The sequence below is a fragment of the Cryptomeria japonica genome, chromosome 9, assembly GCF_030272615.1.
Source record: "Cryptomeria japonica chromosome 9, Sugi_1.0, whole genome shotgun sequence".
Lineage (NCBI taxonomy): Eukaryota > Viridiplantae > Streptophyta > Pinopsida > Cupressales > Cupressaceae > Cryptomeria > Cryptomeria japonica.
In genome coordinates, this window is record NC_081413.1 from 123,548,239 (window position 1) to 123,562,495 (window position 14,257).

A 14,257-nucleotide genomic window follows, 5' to 3' on the forward strand; every position below is an offset into this window, starting at 1 on the left:
AAAAAAATGCATCTTATATTTGATCAAACAACATGATAATTTCATTCATATGAAAATATGACTACTCTGAAAGCTCTGTCCTATAAGGTACAACAAAAGATAACATTTTTTACTTCACCATAAGTTACAAAGATTCAAATATTGTTAGATACACTCAAGCTGAGCTTTCATAAGCATAGCCGAATTGCCCTTAAAACTCAACTTTCCTAAGCATGACATCAAAGAGAAATGCATGTTATATGACATTAAATTACATGATAATTTTGTAAGGTTAACAAGAGAATTACATAAGAAAATCACATCATAAAGGAAGTAAACCCAAAAGCTAACCTTGGATTTAATTTTATATTTTGAAGGAGTTTTGAATAGATCTTCTTTAAAGAAAAAAAAAAAGGATTTTCCCAAACCAAATCCAATTTCATAAGAAGATCCAAAGGAACCAATGATTCACAAATGTGACAAACCCTTTAGAACAATTATTTAAACTAAATGAGATTTGCGAATTAACCCAATCAAGTTGAAATCCCAAATGTCATTAAACTGTTGCACACCTTTCTTGAATAGATAATGAGATTGTTTGAGAAAGATGACCGCAAGAGGCTGCCCATGATGTTGAACTAGTTCGACCAAATAGAAGTAGCAGAACTAAACCCATATTGTAATTCAAAATTTCTCAGTCATGGATACCTTAAAATTTATCAGTTACTTCTTTTCTTACATTTCTTTACTTTGTAATCAGCTTTGTTCAATAAAAGAAAAAGTTGTAACCTTTGTCCCTTAGTCCCAATTGCTAGAAACTTAACATCTTAGCTAAGCAGTCAAATCCCGCTTTGAAATAATGTCATTCGGATGAGGGGGTAAATCTCATGAAATGTAGCCTTATATATTGTCTTCCATAGGAGACACGTGGAAAACAACCAAGTTGTATGCCAAATGTTTTTGACACTATGCCTAATCATTTGGGTGCCCCCAAAAAGAGGACCTTTACAAAAAAGGGGACATTTGATTACATCAATAAAATTCAACTTGTAATCCTTTTCAAAATGTCCCTAGCAAAATTACATCTTTAGAAGACGTGACTAAATTACTCTGCCTGCCACATGAACCGCATAAAAAATCTATTGTACGAGTCTTGTGTGGTCTTGACTTGACTACTAGACCTTAGTGAAGCATTAACTACCTTAAGTCTTAGTCTATACAAGAACCCTGAAAATCCAAATATTCTTTTGATGCCTTGGAGATCATATAAACCCCATGGAGCAATAGGAGATGTATGTCTCGCTTAACCATATAAGTCTTTTGTCACATGGTCATAAAATTAGCTTCCATTGCTCTTCTTCCAACCTCTCCAATAAGTGCCTAATCCTTGAAGATGAAGTTTGAAAAGACAACTTTCAGAATTCACTCTGCAAAGCTCTTGATTATCCAACTTTCAAAATTCACTCTGCAAAGCTCTTGATTATCCAACTTTTTTGCTTGATTTAAAATTTGCCTAGTACTATGATTCCAAAATTTTCCACATCGCCCCATTGCGAATGGGGACCCCTACTTTTTGCTTTCTAGGTTAGTTTTTTTAGCTTAGTAGTTTGGGCTTGTGCTATTAGTCTTTGCATTGGAGAGTCGCCAGAGAGCTTATTTGGATAGGATGCTCTTGTTGAGTTGAGATGAATCAATGAGTGGCCTAGAACTGTTGTTAGAGCTAAGTCTTGATTGAGAGTAAAGGAATATTTGTACCTTGCTAGGCATCTAGGTGGATAGGTCTTAGTGTGGCCTTGCTTAAGAAAGTGAATTAGAATAGGTCATGGATGTGCATAAAGAATGTGAAATGTTGAAGCAAGTGTCGTCAAGGACCCCCTTTAGAGTGTAACTTGGTCATGTTGATGAATGGTGAAGCAAAGATCGAGCACAATCATGAAGTCTGAAAGGTAACTTGACACATTATGAGAAAATTCACTCAGGTACCTCTCTAGGGTATAGGAGAGAATCCTTTAAGATCTCCCTTCTTGCCTTTCAATCAAATTAAATTGTTTCTTCAAGCCTCAACTATGGTGAAGTTGACCTTAGATGTGTCTTTGGGACTGCATTTGAACGAATTTTGGTCATGGACAAGGAAGAATATAGATGCAAAGACCAAATTCACTCCTGACCCTTCCAAAGGTACAAGAGTGAATTCCTCCTAAACTCTCTTTGCCCTCCTAATTTGGATGAAATATCACTCTATAATGATTGATTGAGAGAGGTTACCTTGAACTCACCCTTGGAGATACCTTTGAACAAGCTTGGACTTATAAAGTTTGAGGAAAAGGTAAGAATTTGAGCTCAAGAGCCAAATTCGCTCGTCCCTTCCAAGGGTACAGGAGTAAATTTCCCTAAAACCTTCTCTTGCTTGTAACATGGGTTAAAATCCTTGATTCAACGCCTCGAGTGAATGAAAAATAATCTATCCATGCCTTTGGAAGTGAGTTGAAATAAAGTTGAATGAAAAAATGTGAGGAATTTGAGTTCTAAAGATAAATTCACTCCTGATCCTTCCAAAGGTACAAGAGCGAATTCTCTTGGAGCCTCCTTTTTGCTCCTAATTTGCATCAAATCTAGGCTCCAAAGACATTGATTAGGGTTGATTGAACTTAGAGACACCCTTAGACAAGCATTTGAGTGAATTGTGGTCGCAAAATGTTAGGAATTTGAGCAATAAAGCTAAATTCGCTCCCGACCCTTCCAAAGGTACATGAGTGAATTTCACTAGAGGGGTATGTACCTTCCAAGGGTACAAGCGAACTTGTCAATAGTTTCTCTTTCACCCCAAATTTGAGCAAGGAAACCCTTAGGATGTATTCTAAACATGGTTCAAGGTGATAACAAGGAGAAAAGTGAGTATTTTGATCAATGTCTAAGCTTCATACCTCAAATTAGCTTTTGAACCTTCCAAAGGTACAAGAGCGAAATCCTTAAAAGGACCTAATTCCTCACCAAAGACATTGAATGGTTGTCATTTTGAGAAATAGAGAGATCAAATTGACTTGAGCATGGAAAGAAAAGGATTCAAAGGTCAAGTCTAGGACAAAGTTAAGTGAAAAGAAGTATGAATTGAGCCTAGAGGAAGAAATTCGCTCCTGACCCTTCCAAAGGTACAAGAGCGAACTTCTTCAAGGGACCTTGTATCTTGCTTAAATCCTTGAACGAACCCATTCCTAAGCAATTTTGGAGGCAAATGACTTGTTTTTGCTTTGAGGAAAAACAATTACGAAATTTAAAGCCTTGAAGAGTGAATGATTATGAGAAATTGAGTGGAATTTGAGCAAAAATGCTAAATTCGCTCTTGACCCTTCCAAAGGTACATGAGCGAATTCTTTCTAAGTCTACATCTCACCTCTAGTTTGAGTGGGATTCTTGATCCAAGAACTTTTCATAGGGAAGAATGACCTCATCCAAGCCTTAAGAACCTACAATCATGGTTTGAGCTAGTAGAAGTGAGTAAACTTGAAGAATTTGAACACGAGTTCCAAATTGGCTCCTGATCCTTCCGAAGGTACAGGAGCGAAATTCCTTAGGAGAGAGAGTTTTGCTGATGCAATTGCATTGAAGGATTCCTTGAAGATGATTTAATCTTTGCCACATTCTAAGTATCAAGCAAATCACAAGCATTAAGCACACATTCATTAGAGAGGGAAAGAAACTACAAACAACCCCTAGTTTGCTCACGTACCTTCAAAAGGTACAGGAGTGACTTTGGTGACAAGGACATGTACCTTCCAAAGGTACCAAAGAAAATCTGATGTACCTACCCCTGTTTCCTATTGGTTCTCATGCATTGAATGTAATTTTATCATTGGCTAAGGAGTTTGTTGTAACGAACCCTAATTAGGGTTTTCATCTTGAAATCCTAGCCATTGATTATAAATTAATTAGAGCCATTGAAATGTGAAGAGCTATCTATATAAAGCTCTAGCTCTTCATTTGTAAAGGTGAATAGTTAATAGTTAGCAAATAGTTAATAGTTAATATCTAATAGCAATAGTTAATAGTTAGTAGAATAGTCAGTAGCAGAAGATTAGTGAATAAAATAGTAATTATAGTAGAGTAGGAGGAGAAGGCAAGAGATTATTGCTCAAAATTGTAAATTAACTTCATTTTTCATTGAAGTTATGGTGAAATGTGTTTTTGATAAAGATAAACAGGTTTTACATGGACCGAAAACCAAAAGTTTTACAAAAGTCGGCCATTAGTCAAATAGACAAAAACCAATAGTTATGCTGAAATGTGTTGTTTCTTGCAATACACATGGTTTTTTATTGGATCTTCATGTTAAATGGTAAATAATTAGATTGAATGAATGAATTTGTTGAATGTACTTGTGTGGAATCCTTTAGTCGATACCACTAGCCTCTTACTGATTGTAAGTGCGCCCTGCGTGGTCAATTGGCATTGAATGAGCTTAACTTGAAATTTTTATGCATCCATTGTTTATGCATTAACTTGAATGGTGATCAGTTTTTGATGGTGATTATTTGAACATCTTCAAAATTCCCTTAGAAGATTGCACTGAGCTGGTGTCGAATTGTTCAGTTTGATGGTGAGACCTAGCCCAGTAGGACTCCACCTAGTCGTTCATCTATATTCTTACATTTTAGGTCCTAGAATAGATTCAATAAACCCCATGCTTTTGTTATTTCTTTATCTCCCAGTGAGTAAATAGGTTTTAATTTCCAACAAATCAAGCATTTGAGCATTTGAATGTAAGTCCCCTTGTGATTCCAGCATAATCACATCAACAAACTAAGCTTCTCCACACATAGAGACCCTGCATACTAGAACCTTGGAGTTATTTCGATTGATCCTTAGCCAAATCTTCAGCATACAAATAACTTTGTTCAAGAGAGGATAAGATACTTATGGTATTTTATTCTGTGTTTGCATGTGCGTAAGAAACACATCAACACAACCCAAGTTGTCCTCGTGAATCACGTTGAAAGAAATTTCCTTATAATGCTCAAACTAACAATCTCACTATCCCTCATTGTGCTTTGAAGTGTAAGTTCTCCTTGCCAAGTGAATTAATTTTCCCAGTTGGGATCACAAAGAAAAATGCCTTTGCTTTACCAGTTATGTCACAAAGATGAAAGTGGCCCATGATGCAAAGAAAATATGCCTTGAGGCATTACCATCCACTTCTCTTGTCATTTTTTTTTCCTTCAAAGTATATCCACCTTAGATTTTATTATGTATTCCTGATCACTTGAACCCTTATAAGCTTGCAAATGTCCCCTGCCCACAAGAGAATTTCTTTCATCTCATCCCACTTTCAACAAAATTTGAGGACCTAAACACTTTCTCAGTATTGTTCATTTAGTCTAATGATCCATTGATCAAATCAGATCATTCAAATCTCAACGATTTTGTTTTTAGTTTTCTAGATTTGATTGTGTGAGCAATTTTTAACCATCTACGTTTTGGATCACACAATTAAAACATGTGTTGTGAATCTTTCACAAGCTAGTTGTGAATCTAATTATAGTAATCTATTGATTGTTCCATGTTATCTATTCACATAGAGCCTAATAAAGGATTGCCTTAAATATTGACTTCTATTTGCTTAATACCAAGGACATGTTGATACAGTCTGTGTTCCACTGTTCTCATCTAATAGACATGCATGATAGAGTAGCTGTTCTTATACAAATGTTATTTGGGGTGATGCAAAGTTTTTAAATTAAAATTTCTAGATTTCTTCTACAAAGATAGAATTAAAATTTGATCTAATAGAATCACATTAAGGGTTGGCTCAATATTGTTGACAATTTGAATTTTGTTAACAAATTATTTGATTTTGAAGGCTCTGATTGGAAATAATGGATGGAGCTCTGTATCCCAGCATGGGAGATTGTATCATGTGGGAACAATACCCAGCTTCAAGGGCAATATATATGCTGCATATGAGGTTGATGATATGATTTTCATGCCAAGGCTTCTTCCCTGTGACTATATATGCATGCAAAGCTTGCCTCCCCTTAGTTGTGAAACTAGATGGAGGAGAAACCCCTTATTGGGATATATTGGCAACTAATTTATCTATTAATGTGAGCTCTTATGTTTAAAATATATATCCATCTACTCTTTTTATATGATTCGATTAAGAACAATGAATAATTCAAAAAATCTTTGTAACATATATTTTCTTACTTCTCTTTGTTTTGTTATTTGGAATCAAGTACAATGTGATGAAAGATCCAAGCAATATCCTTTCTAAATAGCTATTTAGTTTACTAATGATGTTCTAGATTATGATAATGATGCAATGTCTTAAAAATATGATTTTAATCCACAAAGGTGCATTAAGTTGTTATCATTTTCCATAGAATCCTGATTGAATCATGGAACTTGGGGAACCGAGACAAAGAGGTTGTTGCTAATGGATGGCAGAGACTTTAAGTGGATAGGCATAGGGCTTGATGACCTTATTGAAGCTTATGTGTAGGTAATGTTATAAATTTACATTTCTGCATTATTTTAGGTTTGAACATGTCAATCATAGTCTTCAACATTTATAGGCTTTTATGCATAGATTGAATATGGCAGATTGTTCTTGCTGTCATGGCAATTGATGGTTTGGCTTGCAAGCTCATCACACCCAAGGTATTTCTTATGAGTTTAAACCCTTTAAGTCGATCTATATCTTTCAATTACCTAAAAATTTAGAGAAACAATAAATCTACAAAAATTTAAGATATTACTCTATTTTATGGAGTTAAAAGAACTTATTTTTTGTTTATGGATATGTAGAATTTCTTTGCATCGACATTTCGGATCACACTCTATCTTCCATCATCAAGATGAGAGAGTTGTAGGAGAAAACCTAGCTGTTGTGAGGTATTCACATATCGCCCCATTACAAATGGGGACCCCCACTTTTTCACTTTCTGGGTTGGTCGTCTTAGCTTAGTTGGTAATCGTGTCTTTGCTATTAGCCTTTGCATTAGAGATGTATAGGTGCTCAAATGGCTAGGAGGTTAGGTCAGTTGAGTGATTAGGGGCTATTTAGACCATCCCTAGGGTTTTTGTGTACTATCTGATCACACTTCAAGTTGCTAAATCAAACCTTGGTTGAATGCATAGTGTCCTCATAGGTCCCGTCCCTTACATCAAGGTCAAAGAAAACTCGCCTTAGAAGTCTGGAATGCCATCCTGATTCTAAAGTGGCCTGAAATTTGACAAAGTCTGGAAATTTGAAGGATCTTCCAAATACTAGATTTTTCATTATAACTCCTGGAAGTTTGAAATGACTCTCAAATATCTTGACAATATATATGAAATATGAATTAAAGTATAGGAAATGCCACTTATACTTAAATAATATATCCCATATATGAATCCTGACGGAGAGACTAATTTGTCAAAAAACTTCATGACTTGACCAAGAGGAGCAAAGTAGATAACTTCACGAGTTTAAGTTTTGGAGCGAAGTTTGATAACTTCATGAGTTTGAATTTTGGAGTGAAGTTGACAACTTCATTTTTGAGCATTTTGGAGCGATGTTTACTACATGAGTTTGGGTTTTGGAGAAAAAATTTCCAACTTCAACAGTTGCTACTTTGGAGCGAACTTCAAGTTGAAACATCTTGGAGAGAACTTCATGTTGGAGCATCTTGGAGAGAACTTCATGTTGGAGTGTTTTGGAGAGAAGTTATTACTTCATGAATTGAAGACTTGGAGCGAAGTCTGAAATTCATAATCTCACCAAGAGGAGCAAACTTGAACTTTGGGGGTTGACATCTAGGAGAGAGCTTCATGTTTTTACCTTTTGGAGATAATTTCATCTATGAACAAGCACGAGCATGAGCAAAGTTGAGTAAAAGAAGAAGGATGATCACCTTAGGTAAACACAATGCCAAATGAACTTCATAATTCCAACAAGAGTAAAGTTTTTACATTCATGAACTACTGAATTGGAGCGATTTTACAACTTCATCTTCAAGGAGATTGGAGCAAACTTCAGGTTCAAAGGTTTTGGAGCGAAATCATTACTTCATGAGCTGTACTTTTCAAGCGAACTTCATTAGTTGATGGACAAGAGCGATATTCAACATCTTCATGAAATGAATGATTGAAGCGAAATACATACTTCATGAATTGAAGAAGTGAAGCGAAGTTCATACTTCAGGAGTTGAGTGATAGGAGTGAAAATCTATACAAAGCGAACTTCACAAGTTTAAGACTTCAAGCTAATTCATGAATCAACAAAATAAAGTGAAGTTCATAATAAGAGTACTTCATGAATTAATAAACTAGAGCGATCTTCATCTTCAAAATCTTCATGAGAAAATATCAACTTCATGAATCAAGCTCCATGAGCAAATTTCATGTTAAACCTTATGATTTGATCTGCATTAACAACTTTAGGATCTCAGTGAAGTGAGTAACTTAATGAATAGAGTAGACTTCAAGAGCTCCTCTTCACGAGCAAAAATCAACTTCAAAGTGCTCCTCCATGAAGGTGAATTCCTCCAAATCTTCTTATCAAACCTGCAAAATACATAAAATCAAGAGATATGTCAAGCTAAGAAAAACTATCAAAGCTATATATTATGTATTTGATATCATGTTTGTTTTGTTTTGCAGATGGGAGAGGATGGCGATTGCAGAGCGAAAAGGAGAAATATTGTAAGACCTACACCACCATGCAAGAGGAGAAACACCCAAGAGGAATTTCAACCTTCACTGCACCATGGAGACATGAAGAGATCAAAGGAATGTTGAGGAGAAGTTATACAATCACTCCAAGTTTACAAAGGTACAAGTTGAAGTGGCATCCCAGATGGTGCCCATACATCATTCCTCTAGGCAATGAAGTCCACATCAATAGGTCTAAGTTCAATGAATCAAACTCATACGTGATGGCACAAACTCCGAGACACCTACCCCTGATATATATTGGTCCACATTCTCTAAATGTAATTTTCTCATTGGCTAAGAAGAGTTTGTTGTAACAAACCCTAATTAGGGTTTTCATTGTAAAATCCTGGTCATTGATAGAGAATCAATCTTGGCCATTCATTGTACATGAGCTCTCTATAAAAGCTCAGGCTCTTCATTTGTAAAGGTTAATAGTGAATAGTTGGAGAATAGCTAGTAGTGAATAGAATAGCTAATAGTACATAAAATAGCAATTAGAGTAGATTAGAAGAGGGAAGAATTGTTGGTATGACTTGTAAATGAGATACTCTTTTCATTGAAGTTATGGTGAAATTTATTATTTCAACAAGCCTCATGGTTCTACTTCTCAATTTATTTTCATGTTAATTAGATTGAGTGGAGGAATTTGTTGAATACATTCATGTGGAATCCATTTAATCCATGCCACTAGCCTCTTGTTGATTGTAAGTGCACCTTGTGTGGTCAACTGGAATGATATGAGCTTAACTTTGAATCATTCTACACTTGTTTCTTACGCATTGTTGGGTGAATATTTTGTCACCAGCATACCAATGACAAAATATATAATTCACACAACGCTATGTTGAGAAATTAATCTCTCCTCTCATTAAGGGGAGGTTCCTTATGAAATTTCTCCTCTAATTAATAAGAAGTTAAATTTGTGGGTTGGTGTTGGGCATATAACTCTCTTTTTTCAGAGTTTATGTATTCCCCCTTCACCTAGTTACAACTTCTCTATCTCTTCAGATACTTAAAGAAAAGAACTATTAATCTAACAAACTACACCAAGAGTTACTATTTAGCAGCACAAAGTCTCCTTTAAGGTAACACTAATTCAAACTGATCGTTACAAATTAAACAATTAGAAACCTAGCTTACAGCTCAAAGTCTTCAAGTATAGATTTCTAATCCATTAAACTACAAATAACCGTAACAATACAAAGCTTACCACAAGTTACTTAATTTATCAACATATTTCTCAAATATACTAAGAGCACAAAGTCTACTTGCAAGATTTGAGAGCTCTTTAACCACATAACAATATCTTAAAGATCAAAGAAGTAAAGATAATATATATTCAATGGACATAGGAACATTAAATTATATAAACGATTTTCTTGATACAACACAAAGTTTGTGATCAACAAAATTGTTTTCTTTATTTGTTTGATAGAATTTTCACCACAAAAGCCCAAAGTCTTAGTTGGGATAAAAATTTTGCAGAGTTTTGCTAAGTAAGAAAAGATAAAATATTTACAAAAAGGGCCTCCTTATATAGGAAAAGAAGTTGAGAAAAAGGTGGGCATAGTTGACTTATTCAACTGCACAATCCCATTTTACTACAACTACAATATAAAGAAAATGTGCAGTTGCATAAAAATTGACAACATCTATCAGTGCAACTGCATGAAGAAAAGGTGCCAAAAGGGGGTACTTCATTCTTGATTCTCTTCTTCATTGGATTTCTGAAAATCTTCGAATTTAGCAAGGATGGATTTCATCTCTGCTTTGTTCGGCATCGAGGTAGAACTTGTGATGACTTGGACGCGAGAAATTGCATCTTGAATCTTCACTTGTTTCTTTTTAACATCCTTCAACATGGATGCGAGGACTTCAAAACTGACCTGGATTTCTAACAGTTTATCAAATGTATCAAGTGAGAAATCTTGTCCCGCACACTGATCCATCAAGGAAAGGAATTCCTGCGTGACAACTTCAGTAGTGACGAGATTTTGATCGCCATCATATAAATAGCAAGGGAGATCACCATCTTTGGCAAAAATGAGGTCAACCTCATCATCACCTTCTTTCTTCTCCCGGTCCAGCTCCACAATCATTAACTTCATTGTCTCTTGCTTATGAGACAATAAAGACAAGATCTGGATGTACTTCTCCCTTGTGGGAATTACCTTATTCTCAACCAGGACATCTATCCTAAAATCCCCCATTTTGCTCCACAAGGTAGTACTTTTCACAACTTCCTCAATCTCCTGTGATAAAGAGGTTTTGAGTCCTTGCATCTGACTCTGGACTATTTCATAATCTGACAATAGTCCCACTGTTGAACTCAAAAGATGAGAGCCTTCTGATCTCAGTCATGAAATCCACTCATCCATCACTCGGCCTTTAGCTCCCACCTGTTCAATCTTCTTGAGGGCTTCGGTATCTATTGAGGATCCTATGGGTTCAACCTCTTGAGAAAATTGTGTTACCTTTAGAAGAACATTGGTCAGTTGTTCACACTTCTGCTTCAATATATTTTTCTCATCCCTCTCTTGATCCAATCTTCTCAACAAAGAATTAAAGGTTGTCTATGAATCCAATTTCACACTCTCATGTGTTTCCACCCCGAGCTCTACGACCTGCATGGTATAATCTTTAGATCGTATGTTGCCTTTGTCCTTGTCTGACAATGGCACCATAACTTCAGCATATTTTCTCTTGGAAGCTGGGTCTACTACCACCTGAGATACCGTCTTTGGCTTTTTTGTTCCCTTAGGCTTTGGAGGAACTAAAAGTTCAAAGTCAAACTCATCTGGAGAGATCACCTATTTTTTCCTCTTAGGGGCCACTACTTCCATCCAAGGGGGTAGTTCTAGATTGGCTGATGGAGTAGTAGCTCTTGCTGATTTTGAGTTGAAGCTTCGGGAGCAGGTTGACTGGAGCTTGGAGCAGTTGTGAGTGTTACTGACGGTGCTGATATTGAGGTATCTAGTGGAACATTTGATGCTGCTACCTCTTTAGTTACAGATGGGAGAGTTGAGGGTGCCATGAATGTAACTTCAGCACTTACCAATGGAGGAATTGTTGTGGTGGTGGTGGTAGTGACGGGTAAGTCTACTGAAACCTGTTCTGCAAGTGCATCTTCCAAGGTTTCATTAAAATCCATCATCGTGGATTCAAAAGTAGATGAAGGGATATCATCTAAATTAGAGAAGTTGGTTATTGTGAAAAACTGACCAACGGTCTCCGATTGCGTCATGCCCATACTTAAATCTCCATCTTCTTGAAAATCTTCATCCTCTTGGTCAGAGTCAGAGTCAGAGTCAATAGAGTGGATGATTACTTGTGAGGTAATCGGGCATCAACTTCAGTTGGGCGTGATGCTTCTTCTACCTGTACTTCCTCTTGTTGATGAATTTCACCTTCTTCAATCTCTTTTCCTTTTCCAACTTCACTGGCAGGTGGTTGTTCTAGCTCTTTCACTACTACTTCTTGTGATGTGGATGATGATTCACCCTTCTTCAACCCTTTAACTATAAATTTGATTTTGGGTCCTTTACCCTTCGATTGTACCACATGAGCTGAGGATAGTGCTTGCGGGTCTGCCCTGCTCTTTGTTCTTGTTTCAACTGTAGTTGTCTTGCCCAATGGGCCATCACTGTTGTCATCATCTCCTGAACTAGCAGGAAGTTGTTTCATCCTGAGATTTTTCTTTACCAGCCATGCATTGGTGTTTGCTAAGATAGGAGAGATTCTTTGAGTAATAGATTTTCTTTCTTTCTTCGACCATTGCACAAGTGGAAGTGGGGAGTCAACTGAAATCCATCCTTCTTATATCCTCCTCATTTTGACAATCTACCCAAACATCCTCAAACCTATAGTCATGAGTATAACTCCTCCCGAGTTTTCTCTTTATGCCATGAAAGTCAAAATTGTTTTCTGCCTTGAACCTTCTCATGGTATTCCACTGCATTTCTTCCTCCATATTTTTGGCCTTGGGATTGATGAGCACTGAGTACCTGTCGATTGATTCTGGGAAGTTCAGCCCAGTCTTATGTGCTTGTGATTGTTTTTCATGCACATCAATCAGTTGTCTGCACAACTCCATGAGGATGATTTTGTTTGAAGGGAACCTTGGAAGAATGAAGGGCTTACCTAAGAAACATCCGATTCAGATGTAGGTGAATGTAGGAAATTGAAGAAAAACACAACCATAATGAGATACCCTGTTGTAGGCGGCCTCTAACAATCTCTACTTTTGAAGGCCCTTATCAAACACACATTTCCACACAACAAAGAAAGCATCGTTAACTCTTCTATAGTGGTTACCTTGATTCTTGATGGTAAGCTAATCATAATACTCCTAGATGGGCACCAATCTTTTGTCACCCTTGGTAGACAAGCCTGGATATTGCCTCATTGAATCAGCTGCGTAAACCAGGTATGAGGTCATGCAAAACTTCCGTGTCACCTTGACCTCCTTCAATTGAGCACAAAGTGCATCACTGATCTGCTCTCCCCAATCGATTCTTGTGGCCCCCTTTCTGATTATATTTATGTAATAAGACATCCAATTTTGAAAATAATGAGAGTCTTTTAACCCCCTCACTCTGGATAACATGGTGACCATGTCGTTATATTTCTCGTTAAAATCACTCCTGTGGAAGGACTTAGGCCATTGTGAGGTGAGGGAACTCCTTGCAATAGAGAGATAAACAATATTGATCACCTTTTTGCATTTATCCTCATGTTTCTCGTAGTACTCTTGAGTACTCTCTTGAGAAATATCAGCCACTTCCTCAACTGACGAGCCCTTGAAAACACTGTTAAATAACACACTATCCAAGGTCATGATGACGTTCTGATCAGCGTCTTTTACTTGCCTTGTATTTGGATCAAAGTGATCTGCTATTGCTAGTACAAATTCAAGATCATGAGCTGCAACTGGGAAAGATGCATACTTATGCAGCTCAGATTTGATTAGACTTGTTAGACGAGCATGAGCCTTTTGAACCCGGTCAACAAATTCTTGCATATCAACATGCCCAATTTCAGTGTCTCTGAGATCCTTAATATTCGAGTCTATTGAACTTTTTGGGTAGAGATTCAAGTACTTGTCATACTTGTACTTCATCTTTCTTGATGATGCTTTACTTGGAGAAGATTCCAACTGACCTGAGGAAGACTTGGGCTTGTTGTGAGGGAGATTTGACATTCGTGCTGACTCCATTAAACATTGATGATTATCTATTCATCATTATTAAATTTTTTTTTTCTTAAACGGATCGAAAAACGAGACTCAAAACAGGCTTGAGAGTAAAACTACCAAAAACAGTAGGTTGGGGAAAAAAGTCCAATATTCTCTTTTGAAAACAAAAATTTTACATCGAACTTTAAAGTCCGACATGCAATTTAAAAAAAAAACTTGATCAACACATCGGACTTTAAAGTCCGATGTGTCAATCCAGGGAAAATCAATAACACATCGGACTATGTGTAGGGGGAAAACTTAAAACAAGCACATCAGACTTTAAAGTCTAATGTGCGATCTGGGATAGATTAAAGGCACATCATACTTTAAAGTCCGAAGTGCCTACAAAGG